The sequence below is a fragment of the Balaenoptera physalus genome (assembly GCF_965194825.1).
Source record: "Balaenoptera physalus genome assembly, chromosome: 9".
Lineage (NCBI taxonomy): Eukaryota > Metazoa > Chordata > Mammalia > Artiodactyla > Balaenopteridae > Balaenoptera > Balaenoptera physalus.
In genome coordinates this window covers 44,671,392-44,690,099 of record NC_138888.1, presented here as the reverse complement: position 1 = coordinate 44,690,099, position 18,708 = coordinate 44,671,392, and the positions used below count along the sequence as shown (strand labels likewise).

The 18,708-nt window shown below is 37.6% G+C and overlaps 1 protein-coding gene across 4 annotated transcripts in view; it reads left to right on the top strand.

Annotated features, from left to right (window-relative positions):
• Nucleotides 1-18,708, top strand: part of NT5DC1 (5'-nucleotidase domain containing 1) — a 125,825-nt gene that overhangs the window by 80,829 nt on the left and 26,288 nt on the right. The gene's annotated exons all lie outside the window — the stretch shown is intronic.

The following is an 18,708-nucleotide window of genomic DNA, read 5'->3' as shown; positions in this document are numbered from 1 at the left end:
GAATGGCACCTGTACTCTGGGCTCTTTCTCCTAAAAATACATAACTCCAGTCTCGCCAGAAAAATCTCAGTTGAGGGACATTCTACAAAATAGCTGACCAGTACTCCTCAAAACTGTCACGGTCATCAGAAACAAGGACAGTCTGAGAAACTGTCACGGCCAAGAGGAGACTAAGGAAACATGACCACTAAATGTAATATGGGATCCTGGATGGGGTCCTGGAACAGGAAAAAGACATTAAATAAAAACTAAGGAAATATAAATAAAGTATGGACTTTAGTTAGTAATAATGTATCAATATTGGTTCATTAATTGTGACAAATGTATCATAATGTTGTAAAGTGTTAATAATAGGGGAAACTGAGTGTAAAGGATGGGAATTCTCTGTACTGTCTTTGCAGTTTTTCTGTAGATTTTAAATTATTCTGAAGTTTAAAGTTTATTTTAAAAAGTATAGCTAAATGGAGTTAAGGCACTATTATAAACAATGGTTATTTTATCCAGAAGGATATTATCAGGCTCTAGTATATGATTTTCTTAGTTTTAAAAGTCTGTTCATGAAGTCTCTCCCTGACATCATTCTCACAGTGATGTTTAATGTGCTCATCAGTCATACTTATGTATCACATAACGGTCTTCAGTGTGTTGGCATAAATCCTGTGGCAGACCAGGTTTACTTTCTGTTGTGAGGAAATCCACATGTGCTCCCTTCTTCCCTCACCTTGTCAGAGATACAGCTGCTTTTACAGCTTACAGATTCTTTCTTCTAACTGAGGTCTGGAAGTTTCCCTATGTGGTTTCTATTTTCTCAAAGGGGAATGGAAAAAGTAGGTCCATGGCAGCACCCCTTCATAGCTATGGGGTGAAGCACAGACCTGCTCAGCAGGTAATGTACCTGGATGTGTGCAGAATAAGAATGGAAGATGGAGAGATCCTTCAGAATAGTAAAACCTTGGAGAGACACTATATTACAAGATAAAAAAGTTTAATGTAGGTGCCTAGTTTCTCTGTGATACTCACCTTTCCAGCTTTAGCCGTGATACTTAACTGTGTAATTGGAAGTTACTCCACCATCTTTATTTCCGTGAACAGTATTGTTTATTCATTCTGGGCGTGTAGCACTGTGTAGAGGTATATATATGAACGTGGTTCATTATAAATACTGAATTCAGAATCATTCCATTATATAGAGAGCAGTGTTCTGTAATCTCTTAGTATTAAATAATTGATCCATCAGGTTTCCCTAATATGACCACTGACTTATGAAATCACCCCAGTAATCCTTCTTGGTTTCAAGTACCTCAGTGAGCTAAACATTTGCCGTAGTCAAGTTTACTGCTGATAAAAAAAAAAATAGTGTCGTTTAACATAAAAATAACAATATAACAACAAGTGTTTACCACTCTCCAAAGCACCCCCATCATTTAGGTTTGTTTGTCATCCATCCCACCCAGGAAGTAGGGAAGGTAACATATGGCTGCCATCTGACAGGTGAGGACAAGAACACACAGCTGAAATGCAGGTATAAAGCCTGAGCCACCTGATTCTGGGCAGACTGTTAGCCCTACAAGCCCACACTGCAGCCTTGGCATGGTTTCATGATTATAATTATTATTTCTGCTTTTTTAAATGCTCTATTTCTGGACCAGATCATGTTTGCTTGCTGTTTTGATCCTAATGCCACACCGTAGCTTTATGCATCCACGGCTGATAATTTTAGGCATCGTGGGCTGAAGTTAACCTAGAGGAGTGCTGACCAATAGAACTTTCCCAGTGATAAAATGTTCTGTATCCGTGCTGTCCAGTGTGGCAGCCGCTAGCCACATGTTGCTGTCAAGCGCTTGAAATGTGGTGAGGGTGTTGCAGGAATTGACTTTTAAATTTTATTTAATTTAACTTTAAATAGTCACATGTGGCTAATGACCGTATTAGACAACACAGGTCTAGACAGTATAGGAATCCTCCATTCTGATGCAGGCTCTTCTCGTGTGTTAGCTCTCAGAGTTGCTTGTGCACATTTGACCCTTCTTTTAGAGAAAAATTATTTTTTGAGAAACTTTTTTTTCTTGTGCTTAGGATGTTTGGAATATATAACCATTGGCAGAACAAAGTTCCTACTAAATTTTGACCCATTTAAATTGAAAGTTATGAGATCTTAAATCAACCCTAAAAAAGTAAAAGTCACTGAGTTTTAGTTTACCATATTCTTTTGGGGGAAATGAGAAAGTGAGCCCATATGTCCTTGATTCTACCTTTAAGAGTCTGGACCTTTAGAAAATTATTATTGGCAAGAGGTTTATTTCTTTAATTTTAAAAACAAAGAACTATTTTGCTTTACAGATACAAATCTGTTATTTGAAACCTGCAAAGTTCAGTGACGCTTTAAATCAGGATTGAGTGATATTTACAGAGCCAGACAAAAATCCAGTGACATGATGTTTCCATTAAGCTAAGAATGGAATTCTGAGATTATAGTCTGGGAAAGGGGGAACTGTTGTTTATAAATTCAAAATGCACTGCAGATAAACATTAAAATATTAAAACAGTGGCAGCTGTTTTCATTACTACTGTTGTTGAATTGAACAAGTAAATTCAGAAGCTCCGTATAGAAAATTAGATAGGTTGACAGTTCTTGATTACCTGACAGTTCCTTGGCTGGAAATTCTCAAAGAGTGAGGAAAGTACAAAGGTAACAGATATTATTAGGAGTAATATAAAATGCCCAAAAAAGTGGGGTCCTATCTTATTAGAAGTTTTTTTCCTTATAACATAGCTTTTGAATTCTTAATACAATGCTTTTTAATTAAGTTTAATAAACAACTGTCTACCACAGATTATGATATTAGAAAAACACTTCTTGTGCTGGGAGACAGGAAATAGTAAAGTTAATCTAAAATGTTATTTAATGAAAATTTAAACAAACTAATTTACCAAATGCTTGCTTTTCTATACTGAACTGTCTTACAATGTTGGGTTACATAGATTCTCATTTGATGTGACTCTTGAATTTCTGATTTAGCACTTATCTCTACTTAATTTCTTGGATTAATTTTTATGGCCATGAAAATATTGTGTCAGTTCTTTATAATTACTGTTGTTAAATACTGTTAAACATGAACATATTTTCAGCTAATAGAACCATTTCCAGTCCCCTAGAAGCCCTCATCATTCTCCCTTCCAGCCAATTCCCCTTGCCTGGAGGGATATCTAACACCATAGATTAATTTTGCCTGATTTTAAATTTTATATAAGTAGAATTAGGCTGTATGTATGTTCTTATATCTGGCTTTTTTTCCCTTCAACATTATGTTTCTATAGTTCATCCCTGTTGTTGAATGTAACAGTAATTCATTCCTTGTCATTACAGTATACAATTATATGGTTCTATCACAATTTATCTATTCTACATAGTTGATAGACACTTGGGTAAATTTAAATTGGGGACTATCACAAATAATGCTTCATGAATATCATGTACATGTGTTTTGTGTACCTGTTTACATGCTCCTGTTAGATCTATCCCTAGAAGTGGAATTGCTGCATTATAGGGTAAGTGTGTGTGTGTGTGTGTGTGTGTGTGTGTGTGTTCAGTTTTGGTAGATCTACCAATTTTCCAAAATACTTGTACAGTGTAGGAGAGTTCCAGATACTTTATATTCTCAATATCCTCACCAATACATGACACTGTCAGGATTTGGTGGGACCACTTAATATCTATAATGATGATCATAATTTAACTTTTGGAAGAAGCCAGTAGGGAGCAGCTGGCTCAATAGTTTTATGCCACAGATACGCCTAGATTCACACACACACACACACACACACACACAGAGTGGTCATCAAATGTACCCACTTCCAACTTTCTGTGGGCCCATCCAGAAAACACCTTGAAGACAGTGGCCTTTGGTCCTGCGGGGAAACAGTTGGATAAGAGAGAATGATGCACTGATGTGAGCCTACAGGCTTTTGGTTGAGTAAGACATACTTGAGTTAATAATACTCGAATTTGCCAAGTGCTCTCCAGGTGGGTTTGCTGAATTTTTTTTTTTTTTTTTTAAATGAAAGCTTCTTTCTTTCTTTCTTTCTTTCTTTTTGGCTGTGTTGGGTCTTCGTTTCTGTGCGAGGGCTTTCTCTAGTTGCGGCAAGCGGGGGCCACTCTTCATCGCGGTGCGCGGGCCTCTCACTGTCGCGGCCTCTCTTGTTGCGGAGCACAGGCTCCAGACGCGCAGGCTCAGTAGTTGTGGCTCACGGGCCTAGTTGCTCCGCGGCATGTGGGATCATCCCAGACCAGGGCTCGAACCCGTGTCGCCTGCATTGGCAGGCAGACTGTCAACCACTGCACCACCAGGGAAGCCCCCTGAATTTTTATAATAAAGTAATTTGACATAAATTGCCCTCAGTTCACCCAATTGGATTCAACAGACTTTTTCTCCTTCGGTGAGTGCTTCGTTCCCAACCTTGTATATTATAGAACTGCAAAAGGAATGAAAGATGGTGACTAATAAAGATGCTCTACTTTATTAGTGGACAGGGACATGCAAGGTGTAATAACGTCATTGTGTGATGATAGGTAACTCTACCTTTCTAGGCCTCACGTTCATGTCTGCACAGTGAGGGGATGGGGTTTTGTGGTCCCCAAGGTTCTCTGCCCAGTGCTGTGAGAAACATTTAATAATGGAGCAGTAGGCAATCCAGCCCTGCGTTTTTCCCTGGAAGTGGCAAGAAGAGACACTTCCCTGCATCCCCCTCAGTAGAACTTTTGAAGTTTTTCCAAATATGTTTTGAAGGTAAGTGCCATTTTGATAAGTGAAGCCTTGCATTTTGAACCCTTGCAGGGCAATTTCCTGATGCAGTGTAGCCCATAGGGTGATTTCACAGTTGATTAACTGTGTATGTTTAAGCCAGGGTGACTCACAGAGAGTGTTCACTATGTGCCAAGCACTGTGCAAGTGTTTCACATATATTATTGTGTCTAATCCACACGATAATCTTATCGGGTGGGTTCTATTATCATCATTTCACAGATAAGCCAACGAAGTGTCTGAGTGACTGAGAGACTTGCCCAAGCAAATTGCACAACTGAGACTTGAATCAGGACTGTTTGATCCAGATTCAGGCCACCCAGGATCACCCAGGACTGCATCCTGTAATGTGCTTATGTATGTATATGTGCTCCACACAGAACTGCTCTATTTATTTATTTATTTAAGCCGCACCGCGGCATGTGGGATTTTAGGTCCCCGGCCAGGGATTGAACCCGTGCCCCCTGAATTGGAAGAGCGGAGTCTTAACCACTGGACCGCTGGACCACCAGGGAAGTCCCCTTCTCTGTCCTTTGAAGGTTTTTCAGCATGAATGGAGTAGCCACTCTCCTCACATCAGTAGCAACCCCATTATTTAATGAAGTCGTCTGCAAATCACGAATTCCTTTCTCCCTTCCCTCCTCTGCTCTATAATGATTTAATTTGCTGGCATGAGACATTTAGATTAACTAACTCCTTTTGAAGTTTTAAATGGAGTTCTTATCTGGAGGGAAAAACATTTTCTTTGTCTCGGTTTTTAGATAAATGGAGCTGTTATTGGGCATCTATAAGGTCTAGTGCAATTTCCTTTTCATTCACATTTTTCTTTATTGAGTACACATAGCTCATTTTGGTGTTTATTGCTAACATTTGCTAAACACTGTGAGTAAAGTGCAGATATTTGCCTCACTTAAATTGAATTTTGAATGTTTCCTTCTTGGTTATTGAGTAATTCCAAGCTTTCAGCTTCTCTGGATTTATGTTGCCAGCTCCTTTCCTTTAGAAAGAAACAGTCTGATCATTTGTGCCATGTGCTTTCTTAACAGATGTTTTCTTAGGGCAAAAGAAAGTCAGAATATAATTTTTCATAATGAATAGTTTGATTATGACAGTGCTGTTTTATTCAGGTCTTTTGGGAACTTGTAGGATCCTTGCCTTAATAACTAGAACTGTTGTATGCATGTAGCGGGTTTGTTGTGCTTTATTCTGAAAAACTGAAGATATTCACTAAATATACACCAACAATCAGATATGCACTACTGCTCCTAAGAACTTTAGCCTTGAGGTTCCATTTAATTAAAATTTATAAGTAGGCCTCATTTAGGTTGAGCAGAAATAAAGTTCACCTTTGACTACAGAAGAGATGGTTTATTTCATTAAACCATGTACTACTTTATTGTCACCGAGATTTCAAGCAAGTATGTTTAACATCCTTAAGAGAAAGTTTAATTACATCACCTTTTTTGAATGTGTTCTATGCCCAGAATCTAATCGTTGTAATGCTAATCACTATAATGGCACAAAGAAATTTGATTTATAGAGCTTAAATAGAAGATAAAAATCTCTTATGCAATTAATAAACTATATAGAAAAATATATGAACAAGAGTTGGAGTATGTGAACTAGCATATAGTAGTTGGCATATTCAAAAGGAGAGAGAAAACTAGAAAAAATGGAAATTATGCTGACCCCTGAAAGCAGGGTGGAATTTAGAAAAGCAGAGAGGGAATCGGTTTTGAGGTAATGGCTTAAGATTGACAGTGGGATGGAGAAAGCAGAAAAATACCTTCCTTTCAAAATCTTTAATTTTATATATATATTACTGAATTTTTAACATTATTTTTAAGATTTTTCATGTTAACCCGGCAGAGTTGTTTTTTGATTTTTGGTTTTAGAAGTCTTTCATATTTAAGTATTTTACAAATGCATACGATTGTCGTCTTAATATGACTGTATGTTTATCAGTTCAGAAAAATACCCAAGATATGTAAACTTATTGTATTAGCAGATTGGAAGGAGGCAGAGTGAAAGAGGTGAAAGGAATCAGGCCAAAGAAGAAAAAAGAGACACTGAGAAGATTAAAAGCCCTGCTTAGCATAGAATATTCTCTGGAAGCCAGCCGAAGGTAGCATTATTCAGCTGGGAACCCTTCCCGCCCATTCCCACCGTTTTCTACCTGAGACCCGGCCTCTGGGACAGCTGTACCCGCCCCCCTCCCCGCCCCGCCCCGGTTTTCTCCACTTTCTGCCTCGTAATGGATTATTGTCGAATGAGGACTGGGTTCCCATAATGGATCTTTTTAGTTTATGTTCTTTTGGGAGCTGAATTGAGCATAGTGTGTACATGCTAAAATGCTGTCTTGGCATTCTGTTAAGCTACGGACTCCGGAAGAAAAACCAGGTTGGTAGAAACTCGGTGAAAGTTCTACTCCAGGTTTTTTGTTTTTTAAAGAATTGTTAAATAACTGAGCATTTGAGTCTTCAGTAGGAGGCAGGTTTCCTTCAGACATTTATAGTAAATGAACCCTAATGTCCGGCGTTTGACTGCTTTGTTCGTGTTGTTGTTTCTGATCTCTGTGCCCTGGAGCTAGAGAAGTCAACTATAACTTTCTTTTAAAGGAGTAAGCAATGGCACCTCTCTGAGCCTGCTTTGCCCCAAACTATCCCGTTTTAGTTCTTCTAATTTTTTCCAGCTTCTTTCTTCTGGAGGAGGTGGGAGGCTTCAAGTCAGGATAATATGTGGGCCCACTTCCTCTGGTGAAAACAAAGCCTTGCAAGATGGTTTTCTGCCTGGCAAATACATTTAAAAACTATTTTGAGACGAAATTTACAGTGCATCTCTTTGAAGCTAACCCCTAAAATTTGTCCGAGGTTTTACCTGGAGGCATCTTTGATTTGCTATACCAAGGAAAACATTCCTGTTTCTTGTGCAGCTAATATGTAAGAGTGTGTTTAGGCAATAGTGCCTTTATTCATCCCAAGCTACAGACTCTTTAGGTCCTTCTGATGATGTCATCATGTGCATTTTTTGGATCTTTCTACTTCCTCTGACCTTAAGAGAAAATATTACCAGCTGTTAGCTTTCAGCCTGGACTTGCAGTGTCTTGCTGTGGCCCCTGCTATTATTGCTCTATCAGCAAGCAGAGCAAATGAGCCTGGAAGCATTTTATTCAGAGGCTAAAAATGATGTGTATCAGAGTCATAAAGGCAATGGCAAAAGCAGATTCAGATTTGTTTTAACAAGGTGGCAAAGTGACGAGAACCCTCTTCTGGCTCTGTAGAATAGACTGTTAGAAGACCCGGGCCAGAGAATAGCTGAGGGGCAAGTATATCATGGCTGGGGACCCACTGTGATGAAAAAAATACATGAAAGTATTTATATTGTCTTTCAAAAAGCAGTTTTATCACAAATGATCTTCTAATATTCACTCTGCTGAGAGACTGTGTAACCTTTAAACAGAATCTCTCAAATGAACAATTTCATTAATCTTGTTGGCACATTTTTCTAAAACTGAGTTATAACTGTTGCTTATTATTACTGTCCTATAATTATGAAATACTGTGTTTATATCAGGAATCAACAGACTTTTTTCAAAGGACCAGATCATAAGGATTATGTAGATACTTGTATAACCATTTTAAGATGTAAAAACCTTTCTTAGCTTGCGGGCTGTGGTTTGCCAACCTCTGGTTTTAATTTTTTTTATATTCATTTTAAATTATTTATTTATTTTTATTTTTGGCTGTGTTGGGTCTTCGTTTCTGTGCGAGGGCTTTCTCCAGTTGCGGCAAGCGGGGGCCACTCTTCATCGCGGTGCGCGGGCCTCTCACTGTCGTGGCCTCTCTTGTTGCGGAGCACAGGCTCCAGACGTGCAGGCTCAGTAGTTGTGGCTCACGGGCCTAGCTGCTCCGCGGCATGTGGGATCTTCCTAGACCAGGGCTCGAACCCGTGTTCCCCGCATCGGCAGGCAGATTCTCAACCACTGCGCCACCAGGGAATCACCTGGTAAAATCTTGTTTGGTAGCTCTCCCCTCACACTTACTTCTGCAATTATTAATCCTCTGCCGTTTGCCTGACATCAAGAATGTAAATACGAACGTAAAGACAGTTCTTTTCCTAAAAGATCTCAGTCTCAGGAGAGAGAAAAATACATAAACACACTTATTACGAGTGTTTATTGTCGTGTAGTGTGATGAATGATGTCCAGAGGTGGTGTGACTGGGCAAGGGGGTTGGAGAGGGCTCCACAGACAAGCCGCAAACATTTCTAAGCAGCAAAGAGAGGACAGTGCATTCCAGGAAGGAAGATAATATTTACACCTTAATGTGAGACACTTATTCTGGGTTTTTTGCCTGTCTCAGTATAAAAGCTCTGTTCCCAGATAATAGCGTATATAACATCATCTCAGTCACTACAGAAAACTTCTATAGACATTCTGAGGAAAAGCACATTATTCAGTAATTACAGAGCAAAATAGGGATACCATTTAAAGCATTTGACTTCTGCTTCTTCTGAATGCATTATTTTTCTTTAACAGACACTGATCACCAGATAAGTTAGATTTAAAACACAAAGATTTAGACATGTAAACAATGAGGTTACATATCTCATGTAACTGCTAAGGTTACATATGAGGTTATGTAAGGTTTAGTGGCGTAGGATTTTCGAGCACTCTATTCCATTCCCAAGTTTATTACTAACTTTATAGTTTCGTGCAAAATCTGTGGTCTCTACAAATAATCTTTAATAGGACAGCATTGAAGTGGATGATTTCTAAAGCCCCTTCCAGTTCTAGATGCTGTGACTAGAAAAGTAGACAGAGTGCATATCGATAGATACTTTTTCCTCTGCAGAAATCTAATTTGATTTGTCCACATTTCAAACTCTCACTTACTCTAATTCCAATCAATCCCGAAGTCCCTGAACTATGATACTATTTGGTAATGCACCATACGGCAAAAAAAAAAAAAAAGTAAGGATTTATGGTATCCTTGAAGTTGTTCTACAGTACCCAAATGCTGTATCAGTAGAGAGGTGGTATTACACAGGCTCTGAAAGCAGACGGTCTGCGTTCAAATCCTGTCTCTGCTACATTCTCTCTCTGCGACTTTGGGCAAGTTCCTCAGCCTCTTTGTATCTCAGTTTCCTCAACTGCAAAATGGGAATAATGCAGGACCCGCCTCGCAGGGTTGTTAGAAGGATTAAATACATTAATAGTTGTAAAGGTCTTATAGTTGCGTTGGCAATTCTGTTATTGGCAAAAATAAGCACTCAAAGTATGTCAGTTATTACTATAAGTAAAGATAATTATTATAAATAATCCTTCCAAAATACTAAGTCAAATTTATCAAAATGTTTTAAAATTACTGTTAATGCTTAGGAAATTGCTCAAATATGACACTGAACAAAATGCACAGGTAAAAATCTGTATGTGGTATACTTAAAATTCCCATATAGTTATATATGAATAGAAAACATACTGGTAAGAATCACACCAAAGTATTAGTGTGTTGGGTAGCTAGTCTGAAAAGATAATAGTTCTTAATGAAGTGTGCCTCCCAGAATTTATACCCTTCTGTTTTCTTTTCCTTGAAAATGAAATGGCCCCATATAATCAGTAAAATGCAGCAGAAGTGACTCTATAGACTTCTAAGACAAGGTCGTAAGAATCCTTGCAACTTTTGCCTTAGTGTCTTGGAACACTTGCTTTGGAGGGAAACTCACTGCCATTTAAGAAATCAAGCTACCTTGAAACCATCATGTCATGGGGAAGCCCAAGCTAGCAAAGTGGAGAGATGTTTTACCAGCCCTCACTGTTCCAGCCATCCCAGCCCCAGGTGCCAGACTGTGACATCTGACTGGCACACCCCAAGGGAGAACCGCCCAGCTAAATTCAGTCAAACCTCAGAATTATGAGATACGATAATATACTGTTTTAAGCCTGTCTATGTGAGGTGGTTTATTATCCAGAAATAGTAAACCCAATACAATGAATTTTCTATAGCAAGAACGTATCATATTTGTTAAGAAAAGCAATAATTTAATCTCTTTAAATAATGTTATTTCAAAATAGTTTCAATGTTAAGAGTGTTTATGTTTTATATATGTTTCTAAGTTTTGTATTTGGTAATTTTCAATTAACCTATAAATTAAATTGACAAGAGCAACCATTCATTAGCCATCCTAAATAAATGTTAATTTATCGGACTTAGGGTGATGTACAGGTGTACAAAATCACAGAGTAGTCCAGGAATTATATTTATTTGTGTAAAAATTCTATGTCACCTGTTGTAGAGAATCACCTTTGTCTAAAACATATCTATAAGATTTTTTTTTTGACAGTGACAAAGGGGGTATATTGCAATGTGTTTTTGTTTTGTCTGTTTTGGTGTTTGGGTTTTCTTTTTTTTTTTTTTTTTGACCATGCCATGTGGCTTGTGGGATCTTAGTTCCCAACCAGGGATGGAACCCAGGTCCCCAGCAGTGGAAGCTTGGAGTCCTAACCACTGGACCGCCAGGGTGGAATGTGTTTTTAATTGCCTGTCCTAACCTGGAAAATCAAAATCTATGGTTCTTAACCCCTTGGGAGTCATGTGACCACAGACCCGGGAATCTGATGGAAACTAGAAGGTGTGCACCTGCTCTCCTCCCCAAGAAATGCACAAATACATTGATAAGCAAAATGTTGTAAACAGTGTTGGGTTTCCATTCACCCACTGAGACCCATGTATGTACTTTAGGTTAAGAATTCTGGTTTAGGGCATTACCGTTCCTCAAACAATGTTACAGGGCATTACACACATAGATTCTATAATTTCTATGTCTATTACGTCAAAGAGAAGTTAACACTTTTCTATTTTATCGAGTCCATAATTTCAAATTTTATATTACAAAATTAAAACCTCTGCCAAAACAATTAATGGAATTAAAATATCAGTAATTTAAAACTTCAGTATTTTTTTTTTTATTGTCAACATGGGGTAACTGGCCAGGTGGTGTTTTACCAAAAAAAAAAAAAACAAAAAAACCCCAAAACATATAGAGGGTCAATTGTATACTGATATGATACAGATTTGGGTGGAAAAGTGTGGTGAAAAACAGAGTAATGCCTCATTAAAATAACTGCTTCACTAAATTCTGTGTCCTAGGTGTAGATGTGACACAGACCTAATAGCTAAATAGGGCTTTCCTGTTTATATTTTACACTGTGAGACCAGATATTGGATAAATAATCCTTTGTGACGATAATCTTTGTGTGTGTTCCGAAGTTGATTTCTTCCAAGTTAGTCCTAGTTCTGCATACTTTGGCTTTATTAGTAAGAAAAGATATTTCTGGAGACACTGAGGACATTTCAACTAAAGTAATTAAGGAAAAAGTACACTCTTGTGATGAAGTGTTATATTGAAAATGCGTGTTTTTTTGAAGACCAATTTATTTTTTGAAGAAATCTCAAGTTTTGAGTTGAGGTTAATGGGCGATAAACATCTCAAAAGATTCATTTCTTCCGCTGTAATCACTGTGTATTTCAGCAGCTGGTTATTATTATCTCCATTTCTAAGTAACTCACATTTGAAGTAGGTGAGAGGTCGGAAGTACTGTGTAGAATTTACCTTCAATAACTTGTTAATTTGGGTTTTCTTTAAACTGTAACTGTTCAAAAGATTTATGTTGTCCTAAGCTATACGTATGTTTATGTTCTGTAAATGTATATACAGTAGAAACCTTGGAGTTATTCTTCGGAGGTGAACAACAACAATTTAAAACCTGTTTACTTTTATTTCAGGTGTTCTGGAAGCATTTACAAACGTTTTCTTAATTTACTTTGAATTGCATAGAGATAATAATTGGAATTGTGACTCCATTCCAAAGCATCTTGTTTCAGTTATCTATTGCTCCATAAGAAACCACCACAAAACTTGGTAGCTTCAAGCCACAATTTATTGTCACTTATATTCTGGACTCTCTGAGTGCTTCTCACTTGGCGTCTCCCATGTGGTTGAAGTCAGGTGTCACTGGGGGCACGGTCGCCTGAAGGCTCGACTGGGCTTTATATCAACAGGGGCTCACTCACGGGTCTTGCAGTTGAAGCTGTCAGCTCAGCGCTCAGCTGGAGCTGGCAATTGGAGCACCTGCACCTAAGTTCATCTGAATTGCTCCTCACAGCATGGTGGTCTCAGATTGGTTGCACTTTTTTGTGGGATCAGCTTCCTAGAGACAGGAAATTGAAGTTTCCAGGCCAGTTAAGGGTAACACGTGGAACTAACACAATGTCACTTGCACCACATTCTATTGGTCAAAGCAATAAAAGGGCCTGCCCAGATTCAAAGGAGTGAGGCAGTAGACTCTGACTCCAGACACATGTGCGATGGGAGATAGTGTTGTGACCATCTTGGGAGCTCCCCATACATTTTTCCTATACTGTAATATGTATAATAAATTGAACATGTGTTCTATATACAAATCACATGCAGAAGAAGGTGAAAATGTCCCTCCAATTACAGTGAGCGTTAACTAAAAATTAACTCTGTTTCTAGACTTCCTCAAGAATCATATAACCAATATAGTTAGTGGCAAACCTAGATTTCAAACTTAGGTCAGTTTAACTCCAAAATCTGGGCTTTTTTTGCTTTACCTACAAAATTACTGCTCTCAGGACTGATAAATTAAAATGAATGTAAAATAATACTATGAAAAATATTCCATTACATCTTCACCCTCACATATATTCTTCCCTTATAAAGTAAAAATAATTTTTTAAAACTTAAAACCTTGTTGGTTTAGATCCATTTTAACATAAGACATAGGTTTGAGAATTTTCATCAGGTTACATTAAACATGCTTAATCTGGTTTTGCATTTCTAGCCAAAATAGTGAGGATCAAGTTTTTCTAGGGGGAAAAAAAAAGGTTTTCAGAAAGCTATCTGGTTTTATAGGGGTATTCTATAGCAATGTTTCTCAAAGTGTGGTCCTTGGACTAATCACCTAACCTGGGAAACTGTTAGAAATGCACATATTCAGGCCCCACCCCTAATCTACTTGAATCCGAAACTCTCAGAGTATTTTAACAACCACTACTCTACAGAAATTCTGTTTTGGGGAGATTGCATACATGCATACCTCGGAGATATTGTGGGTTCAGTTCCAGACCACAGCAATAAAGCAAATATCACAGTAAACCAAGTCACACGAATTTCTTGGTCTCCCAGTGCATATAAAAGTTATGTTTATACTTTACAGTGGTCTGTTACGGAGGAGAAACACTGTGGAAATGGTGTTCATTGTGACTAAAGAGTTACCTGCCTGTGACCTCACCATGAGGTGTAGACTCAGGCAATCCTAAGATTATAAAATCTAAGCCATCTGTTTCACAGGTTTGCAAGTGTCTTATTGGCCAGGTGTGAATCTCTGGAGCCCCAGAGCCCCACCAGAGATCTCGCGGGTGAGGCACAGTAATTGATATTTGTTAGAAGTGCTACACCAGATGCATATTGCTCTCAGTTTGGGAATCATGGATTCAGGCATCATAACTTACTTCCTCCCCCTAGTTCCTCTGTCAGGTCTTGTGGACCAAGCCAGTGTCCCTTAGCTGTCAGTGCTCTTGCATTTGAATGTTTAACTTTCTTATGCTTTCCCTTCTCTCCAATCTCATCTCCAACACAAGTCTTCTCTTTATCAGGCAACGTTCTTCATTCAGTGTTCATGCCCATGTGTGACATCGCACATCAGCAGTAATTAATATGTATTGGTTGCCTCTTATGTATAAAGCTGTATGTTAGGTAATCAGATACTGTAAAATTAAGAAATCCCTGCTCTCTGAGAGCCAGTGATATACAATGACGCATGCAAGATATACAGATAATAGTAGCAAAAGTTCTAGTTCTTATAGCTTAGAGCCATAATTCTTAATCCTGACTGTACATTGAAATTACTTGGGGAGCTTTAAAAAAATATCAGTGGCATCACCCCAGCCCAGACCAATTAAATCAGAACCTTTGGGGTAGGTAACAGATACAGAGATAGAAGTCAAATACTATTAATGTAAAATTTTATAAATTATGTTTTTCAGTACATTTTATACTTCATTTCTCAATTCTTATTTGTTGTCCTTTTCCAAGCATTATATTTAGCACATAGATACTCACTTTACCCAATCTAGACATTCAAGATTTCTTAATTTACAAATATATTAGATAGAAACAAATCATACAGGAACCATAAACAAGAAATTTGTTTTAATATTAAATTTCAGTTTCATCTTTTGCCTTCTATAAATAAATGAAATCTAGAACATATTTAATCTATTGTTTATCTCCTTCATCCTTCAAAAACTATTTCAGTATCTCTTGGCCAAAAAAATCATATAGTATATGTATATTTCAGAAAATTAATTATATTATCTCTTACAGCAAGTACATTTAAACAGTTCATGGCTAAACATTTTAGCTATTCACTAGCATGCTCTTCTATAACCTATAAAGGTTGTAAATATTTCAGTCTCTCCTAAATTATGTTCTGCAATGGAAATAACAACAGACCTTATTTGGAGGCTGATGGTAGAGGTGTTATTAGCATCCTGGCATCTGTAATCCCCCTGCACAACAGCGTTGAGAACTGTAGCCACAAATCACACAAACTGTAGTGATACAGTTAAGTGAGGAAAATGCTTACTAACGCCGTGATGATAGAAATCGTGATGTGGCACGATTACCTATTAAACTAAAAAAGGTATTTTTATTATTCAAGTTGTACTTTTTTTTTTTACCACTAGAGGTCCCTCAGTCCTTAATCATGTTTGATACATGCAGGCCATTTTCAGTGCCTGTCAGACTGTCGCAACACTTTGCTGTTATTTCCATGACTCTATATTAACCCAATTTTTAATATAAAAGGACGAAACTTTTATTTTTAGAACTAGCTTTTTAAAAATTATACTTTTAATCCCATCTGGATACAGAAAATACCAGCATCTGAGGAGAGAAGAGGGATGGAAAGGCCAGGAAAATGAGTTACATAAAATGGCAGTGAAATAGAATTCCTTTGAGGTTAAGTGAAAATACAGTCTGCTTTGTGAGTTGGGAACAAACAAGACCATTCCTTTCTTTCCACCTTAGGTCTCAATTCCTTGTCTTGTCTATTCAGTGTTACTCTATCAGGATAAAAATATAATTAACACGATTATTTTTATGAATAGGGGTAAAAAAAAAGAAGGTACTTTAGATAGCATGACTTTGATAGGACATGAATGATACAGTTTTTTGTCACAGTTAGGTAATATGTTACAAATCATATTATTACTTTGATTTTAAATAAACGTAAATGTTCCTGTGTCTGTCCCTGAACTAATTTAAGTATTCATTCATTGAATGATTGCTCCCTGCTGAACAAAAAAGCAGACTCCCTACCTTTACGGGAATAATTTAATAGGCAGTTATTCCAGTGTAGTATGTTTAACATAAATTCCTTTGGTTTAATAGCTTCATTTATTTCAACAAAATATGAGCGTGTATTAGAGACAACAATACTAAATTATAAACTTCAAAATTGCTAAGAGACCAGATCTTTTTGTCCCCACCACAAAAAGGAAATAATTATGTGACATAATAGAGGTGTTAGCTCATGCTATAGTAGTAATCATATTGCAGTATGTACGTGTCAGATCAACACGTTTTACACCTTAGACTTACACAGTATGTAAGTTTATATGTCAGTTATATCAATAAAAATAAAATTTAAAAAGATGAGTATATTTATATTAATATACCTCCTATTTCTTTAATGATTTAAGGTTACGCGGGAATGAAAATATTTTACCCAACAACAGTTAGTGATCTTTTATAGCAAGAGTGACCTATAACTTGCCATGGGGTGTCTATTTGTACAGGACTTGTCTTTTTTAGTTCGTTCATTTCACTCTGGCTTGTGAACAAAACAAGGACATCCCCATTATTTCCTCAGAGAGTAATTTTCTCCAACTAGGCTATTATGTTTGCACTTTTTGAGATTAGGCTTCTTAAGGGAAACTAATACTAATCTAGGCAAGAATTTTTAAATATAGTATTTAAATGTATATGTTTTATTTTATTCATTTGGAAATGAAATAGTAGCTTTTTAACAGTAACTTATATTTTGATCACTAGATGGCACTAAGCACATACAGCTAAGGAAAAAATAGCCTTTTCTCAGCAATTGTTTTTGAATACAGATGCTTAAGTATATAAATGTTCTCAGCATTACATACTACAAATCTTTTGTTATCCAGCCCATAATATTACTGTTGCTACAAAAGCTTTGTTTTTCTGGGTGAAATGATCTTACATATGATTCCTTTAGATAAATTCTGGGAAAGACACAGCTTCTGCCATTGCTTTGATAGCCACTCACTCATCAAACTATTCTATTTTTAGTTATTTAATTTTATTCTTTTGTCTTCCTTAAATTAGTCCTCTACTACTAGTACCTCCTCTTCCCTGAAAAACAAGGTATATTTTAATTTTTTAAAGGGCTATTGCATAGCTTCTGGGATATTAAGAGATCCTAGAGATTCACACATGTGTTCTCTGTAGGGCAAAATACAAGAAGAGCACAAGCTTTGTTTTTGTTCTTGGTGTTCTGATGTCTGAATATTATTCTCATTTTGTAACATATTCTTTATTTTGTTAAGTAATTTTTTAAATCTGGTTATGATTAATTCTTACAATGTATTATTTTCTGAACAGAGATGCTGTAGGCTGCAAATAATAGATATCCTTAATGTTTAAGCTCATTAAATTGGGTTGTTTTACATGACCAGGACATGGGAAGGAATTATCCTGTTAGGTTAGACTGGTAGACACCCACCCTCCCTGAGCACCTAGCCCCTCAGAGGAGGATGAAACCTCAAACAAAATCAGAATACTCTTTAGCAAAGAAGAAGGGGAGTGGATTTAGGCAGTCAGACAACAGTATTTGCTACCATTTCTGCTTTTGTTTCTTTTTTTTTTTTCTTAAGAGACTCTTCTGTCCTGTCCTGACATTCTTGATATATAACTTTCATTTCATTTATTTCAAGTGCATGACGTTGTACAGAATTACAGTTATAGCCTATATCTATTGCAGAGTTTATAATTCACTACAAGCTCGTTCACTTCTTGTTTTGTTTATGCATGTGTTTTTTTCCTAGCAGTTAAGGAAAGTAGGAACTCAGGTTCTCTTTATTTGCTTACTATTGCTATCATGCCCAAAGAACAGTATCTCTAAAGTGCTTTATGAATCTAGTAGCGTTTCAACCAAATCTGCAGTTATGTGCCTAAGTACTCATAACTTTTAAGGCATCATATCAAACATAGTGGGTGCATCTGACCAGGACTTCTGGAAATGTTGGTACCAGCTGCTTCGGGGCTCAGGCTGACCCCCTGGACTCTGCTAAAGACCCAAAGGGACAGAGCTGACAATCCCAGCTCAGTGACTCAGGTTCTTCGGCTTTCACTGTCACCTGCACTGCCTTCCTGCCTTTTCTTTTTCTTTTTTTTTTTAATGATTTTTCAATAATTTTTATTTATTTTTTTGCTGCGCTGGGTCTTCATTGCTTTGTGCGGGCTTTCTCTAGTTGCAGTGAGCGGGGGCTACTGTTCGTTGCCGTGCGCAGGCTTCTCATTGCGGTGGCTTCTCTTGTTGTGGAGCACAGGCTCTAGGCGCGCGGGCTTCAGTAGTTGCAGCATGCAGGCTCGGTAGTTGCGTCACGGGGGCTCTAGAGCGCAGGTTCAGTAGTTGTGGCGCACGGGCTTAGTTGCTCCACGGCATATGGGATCTTCCTGGACCAGGGCTCCAACCCGTGTCCCCTGCTTTGGCAGATGGATTCTTAACCGCTGCGCCACCAGGGAAGTCCCCTTCCTGCCTTTTATGACTTGTTTTTCCATTTAACATCAC